Raw genomic sequence first — 7,224 nt, forward strand, 5'->3', positions numbered from 1 at the left:
ATTTCTTCGATAGTAGACCAACGATAAAAAGAGAGACGAAAACGGAGTTCAGATGAAGGAGTTATGAATTTCGAACGGAGTTTTCCTGTCCCGGCCTTCTAAATATAATATATAAGTAATATACTTATAATATATTAAAAATAAAGTCAAAATTAACCAATGGAGTCTAAACGATAGTTGTATATCATAATCTCACCTTCGCGTTGATATAAATAACGTCGAAAACGGAGTTCGTATGCGAAAGTTATGAATTTCTGAAGTTCGGGGCGCGAACCCGAAAGCTGTGTCAGAGACCACGACGTGGCAAGCAGTGCCACGATGTGGCAGGTCTTCTGAAACCTCCGGGGGTCCCCAAGATGCAACTTCAGATGACACATGCAGTGACGATCAATCCCACGACGTGGCAAGAGCCAGTTTTGCCCTATAAATAGATTTGAAGGGCCAGCCGAGTTTGGTTGCTCATTCTCTCATCTCTCTCCCATATTACATCGTTTTACGTGAAATTTTAACCCCCCGAAGCCCCGGTATCAACCCCGAGACACGAAGCAAGTCCCGAAGCCCGATATCCCAGGAAGTGAGATTCTCGAGCCGAAGCTCTGCCCATGAGAAACCCGGTGTGTGAAGTGATCCCAGTTTCACCGAAGAATATCTACTTGAAGAGCCGTAGTGCTGTCCGATCATCTTCTATTCAAGTGAGTCTATATTCCCTTTCATAAACACGATTATAATACAAGTATTGTTTGAATGTATTAAGTATATGTTTTGGGTGAGTGTGTGGTCACTTTGTTCTAACACATAAATATTAAGTATCTGTTATGAAATACGTGCTATGTGTTTATATATTGTTTGTTTATTTGAGATGAGTATGGAATGGATGAACTATATAGGTTTTAATGAGTTAAACTGTATGTATATTTTGTATCTACGAATATGTTGGGTAGGACATGGGTAGATGAGATCCGTGAGTATGGATCAGATCAAGAGGTTAGTTTTAGATCCGTGAGTATAGATTAGATCAAGAGATTAGATTTAGATCCGAGAATATGGAATAGGAAAAGAGATAAACTTGTTATTAATCCGGGAGTATGGATTAAGACATAGTAAATTGTCCCTAGTCCGGGAGTATGGATTGGGCAGAGTTTAGATCCGGGAGTATGGATCACAACAGGATTTAGGTATAGTAAATTGTCCCTAGTCCGGGAGTATGGATTGGGCACAGTTTTAGATCCGGGAGTATGGATCATACCAATACGTAAACTTGTTATTAATCCGGGAGTATGGATTAAGACATAGTTAATTGTCCCTAGTCCGGGAATATGGATTGGGCACAGTTTTAGATCCGGGAGTGTGGATCAGACCAAGAGATTAGTTTAGATCCGGGAGTATGGATTAGACCAATAGGTTGGTTTTAGGTCCGAGAGTATGGATCGGGTGGAGAGATTAATTTAGATCCATGAGTAGGGATCAGATAAAGACGAAAAGTTTAGATACGAGAGTTTAGATCGTGGCGTTGTGAGGATCGATGGGGTGGGATAAGAGTTGCTTTTATATGGTGAAATTATATAATTTTGGATGTTCTATATATATTTATATGATATAACATTTTGGGATGAAAACCCTATACGCTCACCAGGCTCCCATGCCTGACCCACTCAATTTCCTTTGTATCACAGGTATCGATACGAAGATATATTTCATGGAGAGATTAAAGGAGATGTAAAATCTTTAGTGTAAATAATGTAAGTTCTGTTTATGCTTATGTGTCTGTATCGGAACATGACATCCCGATATTTTGTTATATAATGAAAATACATTTCTTTAAAGAAATGCTTTGATAAATCTTTATCAATTTTTGGGAACAAATTCCGCAACTGTTTTCTTTAAAAGATTACTCTGATTTTAAAAACAAACATAAACAAATCGGTCTTTTCTGGCCGAGAAATTGGGGATGTCACAGTTGGTATCAGAGCATTAGTTTAAGCGAACTAGGAATTTGTAGGAAATTTTTAGACTTAAACTTAGGATGCTAAGTAATGATTGTGAGGAGTGTGTCTAAAATATGATAGGTAGTACACCTAAATTGACACAAGCATTAGTTTATTTTAGGAATGATGCCTAAAATGCTTTTATGTGCTAATTGTTTTGTGTGATAGCTAAATTGAAACTATTATTTGTTCGGATCTATGGTCTGTTGCCGACCGGATCTAGAAGCCTTATGTGTATAGAATTCTAAGCGTATAACTAAGATATTAGAACTAGCATGTAAACGTTTCGGAGGAATAAGGAGATTTATATGTTTATCGTAATTAAAAACTTTCTTATCTTAAAAATTCTCGCTTGGTACACCAAATGTCTGTTTGGATGTACAAGAGGTCATGGTGAAGACTTGTAGATAAATTGAGTAAATTCATGAAATGAAGAAGGCTTATGATAGTGGATGACACCTATCATAAGATATTGTGAGAGTGGTATCTTGCCTTTAGAGTATGTCTTATGAAATAACAGTACGTTTAGAGGAGTACGGTATGTCTGAAGTACACTTTCGATTGGCAGGATGATGGAACGATTGATGCAATTCATGAAGTTGTTTTATTGTCTGGTATTTCCATCACCAATCAAGTTGAAGTAGAGTTGCTGATTGAAGATTGAGTAATGAAGAAGTCCTAGTAGAGTCTAGGGAAATTGTTTATGATTATTTGGACACATTCGTATGTGTTAAATTGTATTGTGATTTTCTTGTATGGTGACTTGGTCGACTGCGGGACAATACCTGGGACGAGTATGAGTAGGTGTGAAAGATAGTAGATGCATATACTACCGGAAGCACAGGACTCACACTTGGATCAAGGAAAGTCACAAGGTTACCAAGAAGCTAGTAATTGATTCCGTTTTGTTCAAAGTGTGTCATTACCCTTGTTTCGGTAGTGACTAGTAAGATGGTTGTTATTCCAACCCTAGTGGTAATATCAAATTGAGTCCGACTATGATGAGTTTGTTACGTGTTCATAGAACCAAGTTCGAGGCAACATCTAACTCAAAGTCAAAAGATTGAAATCAATGCGATCGATAGCATTGCGCTCGTTGTTAAGGAAGCTTGTAGCTAGAAATGCTACATGTAAAAATGTGATTATATCACGTTAGAATATGAAAGAAGGTATATTCCATTCTGGAATTCGACTCTAAGAGACTTGAGTCTAAGCGTTGCATCATATGATGAGAGGTCAATAGAGCACGACCCATCGGTCTGTTATAATAGATAAAGGAAGGCATTTATCCTGAAAAGAAGAACGAGTCCACAATAAGGACTTTTTTTCTAACTTGGAAGTTATGATTGAAAGTACAGCATAGTACGATAAGCAGATGGAAGATTGGGCATCGTATGTGGTCAAGAAAGCCATAGAGTTAAATACTCTATCGAGGAAACATAGAAGTTACGGTTATTACCCAGGATGAAGAGATAACGTGTGGAACAATTATGTGAGCCCTATTTCGTTGATGATTCCGGGACGTAATCATCCTAAGGGGGAAATAATTGTAACGCCCGTAGATCCGGGCTAGTCAAATTAGAGACGATAAGCATCAAAAATGACTTTTTGATGGAAGATTATTTAGAAGGATTAATCTTAACCAAGTTGTGGTATATGTCACAAGGTTTCCATGCATATAAATTGTAACGACCCGTTCCCGGTATGTTGATTTATTGGTAAATATAGTGAATTTTTCAAGAGGGACTCGGCGAGTTCTAGCCTGACTCGCCGAGTAGGGTCGCGCCTGAGGGCACGCGTGAGCCGGGGACTCGGCGAGTCCATATCCCTGACTCGGCGAGTCCATCTATCTGGGTGAAACCCTAAAATCCCCGGGTTGCCCACTATTTATACCACCTTATAGCCCCCATTCTCGCCTCCCTCACCCTGAAAACGCAGCTATAGAACCCTAAACCTCCCTTGAAGAGCTTATATGTGTTTTGGTGCCATTTTGTGAAGGTGTGAAGAAGGAGAAGAAGGAAGAAGCAAGGAGAAGTGTTGTAGTGCAAAGATCCAAGGCCAAATCAGAGTTAATTGAGGTATTTTCGGAGTTCCATCTTGTTATATGCTTTAAACTTCCATTAGAGCTCTCCTAAGAGCTAGTTGATGCTTGTTCCAAGCCTTACACTTGCATGAACGTCTTATTAAGTCGGAATATCTATGGATCTGAATGTTGGGGTGTTGTAGAGCCCAGATCTACTGTCTTTTTGGAGTTATATTGCATGATAACCATAGATCTACCCATTTTATGCATCTTTTAGCCTTATTTCCCTTATTCATGAGGTTGTACACATAAAGTTGGAAACTTTACGTGGTAAATCAGCTTATTGGACTCAGATCTATCAATTGTATGCTTTGGATTCAAACAAAATCAAGTAAAAATCAGTTGCATGGCGGCAACTCGGCGAGTCGGAAGAACGACTCGACGAGTTGGGTCGCGAGTCCCGAGTTCTTCAGTTTTATCAGTGTCGAGTGGACGAGGTGAGTTAGAGAGTGGACTCAGCGAGTTGAGGGTGAACTCAGTGATGGAGGGACTCGGCGAGTTGTTCATCAACTCGGCGAGTCCAAGGCAATCTTCTTGGGATCAAGAACAACTCGTCGAGTCTGTTCATACGACTCGGCGAGTCGGATGAAGATTATCTGAGTTCTTGGATCAAGAGGGTACTCGTCGAGTCGATGCCAGACTCGACGAGTAGCAGTGAGTAAAAGTGAAAAGTGAGAGTAGGACTCGGCGAGTTGGGTGGCCCAACTCGGCGAGTCAGCCCAAAAGAGAGTTGACTTTGACCGAGGGTAAAAGAGTCATTCTACCCCAAGCGCAGTGTTTAGTATTTGATTGAGTGTGTTTATGGACTTGTAGCCGAGGAGATTCAGGAACAACAGCCGTTAGCTTCCCGAGCCACACACTCAGCAGCCAGCTTACGAGGTGAGTTTCCTTCCAGTAGGAACGGGTCTAAGTCCACAATGCCGGCCCGTTCAGTTAGCAGTAGTTTCCGGATTTAGGTCCGATGCAGTAGTTAGTATGTTCGATGCCTTCGTGGCTCGAACAGGATTTGTGTGCTATGTTTCATGTGTTAAGTATTACGTGTTCCGGGCCACGGCCCGATGTAGCATGTCGTATTTGTGTTATGCTAGTTGATGTGTTATGCTATGCCATGTTCAGTCAGTCAGTTCCGGACTTCGGTCCGATGCAGTTAGTTCCGGACTTCGGTCCGATGCAGGGGACAAGGTCCCAGTTAGTTCCGGACTTCGGTCCAATGCAGTCAGTTCCGGATTTCGGTCCGATGCAGTTAGTGATGGGTTTTGAGCATTCTAACACTTCCTAAGTGTACATGCAACCCTAATAACCTTGGATCTATGTTTGTCTAATTTGTCATGCAAAGTTGATTTCCAAGGTTATATTCCTATCTAGCATACATGGGGAACAATTTTAACATAAAGTATAGATAGAATAACTTACCTTGTTGTTGCTTGTGTTCCTTGAAACCTTGTGAGCCTAGCACCTCAAGTGGTGATGCCTCAAATGCTTCACACAACACCAAATGCTCTTGGAAGAACTTATGAGAGTATACTCACTTCTTCAAATCGGCCAAGCCCTCTATTTCTTTGTGCAACCGATTTGGGAGGAGATCATATTCCTTATATAGTGTTGACACATCTAGGGTTAAACCCTAATGTGTCATGACTCTTCATTTCCATGACCCATGGGTTTGTAACTCCCATGGAGCATCCTATGGGTGGAACCCAACTTGATGATCCATGGAGCCTTTTAGCCCACTATACAAGATATGGATGATTTACTTAATCAACCCATATATTTAATTAGTTATCTTTTGATCACTTAATTAATTCTAAATTAATTCTTGATCAAACTAATCAAATAATATTATTAATATATTAGAACTTATAATATATTAATAATCTCCAAGCGTTATTTCTCTCATTTAGTTTATCCAATTGCATGGTGCCATGCAACCCAAATGGACCATGCCGGGTCGGGTCAAGTACATACCAGAAATAGTTATGGACTTAGACACCTTATCCAACAGTCTCCCACTTGGATAAGTCTAGTAACTATTACTGCAAGTATGACTTCAGGAACCGATCGGCAATCGTAGCTCTTTACAAGGTTTCTCGAAACTTGAGAAGATGATGGTACGCCATTTAAGATAAGTGATCATATAATCCTCTGTTCTAGATATCAGTCGGACAAACACATGGAACAATGTCTTACTTATTGTCCAACATTTGTTTCCCGATTTCCGATTTGTTTGACAAAGAACTTTATTGAACACATCAATTTAGTTCTGACCGGGCCCGGTACATAGGTCAAAACAAAATCATCGAGGGGCCCAGATATCAGCTTCTAATCCAAGAAGGAACAGATAAACTTCGACTCATATGTTTGTTCTACTACTCATTGAATTACACATAAGAGCACGATTTTATAACATCGAGTTACCAATGCGTTTTTCGTACAATTAATGCATAACCAACTCGTAAGTAACAAATCATATCTCTAGGTTTAAAGACTTATATGATATTACCGTCTCACGATCACTCGAGATAGAATTCCATGAAGTGATTCCAGTGAGCGTGGGTTGAGTCCAATGCTCAGAACTTATGAGCACTCATGATTGTTGTAGCCTTGTCCCAGACCTCTACAATCAAACATGACAGTCTTGATTCATACCTACTTCCGACATATGACCGACTGTGGAGGTTTGAATAATATGTTATACCAAACAAAATTATTTTGGAAGTCAAAACATGCAAAAGAAATATAGTAAACGATCGACAAGAGATAGCAACACTTTACTCATAAATAAAACACTTTTATTCATCATCAAATGTCAATTACACTTTACAAATTTCGAGATTATCTAACTACTAAATCTAATATCATCCTTCAGCCCTATGCTCCGAGCATGCTGGAGATGCTTAACCCGAGTCAGTCCCTTCGTGAGGGGATCTGCTGGGTTCTCATCCGATGATACCCTCTTTGCCACGAGGAGTCCTTCTTCGATCCGATGTCTGATGAAATGGTATTTTCTGTCGATGTGTCTAGATCTCCCGTGATCCCTTGGTTCCTTGGCTAAGGCAACTGCACTTTCACTATCACAGAAAATTTCCATCGGCTCTTTAATAGCTGGTACAACTCCAAGGTCTCCAATGAAGTTCCTCAGCCATAACGCCTCCTTTG

This window comes from Lactuca saligna, chromosome 4, assembly GCF_052625555.1.
Source record: "Lactuca saligna cultivar CGN05327 chromosome 4, ASM5262555v1, whole genome shotgun sequence".
Lineage (NCBI taxonomy): Eukaryota > Viridiplantae > Streptophyta > Magnoliopsida > Asterales > Asteraceae > Lactuca > Lactuca saligna.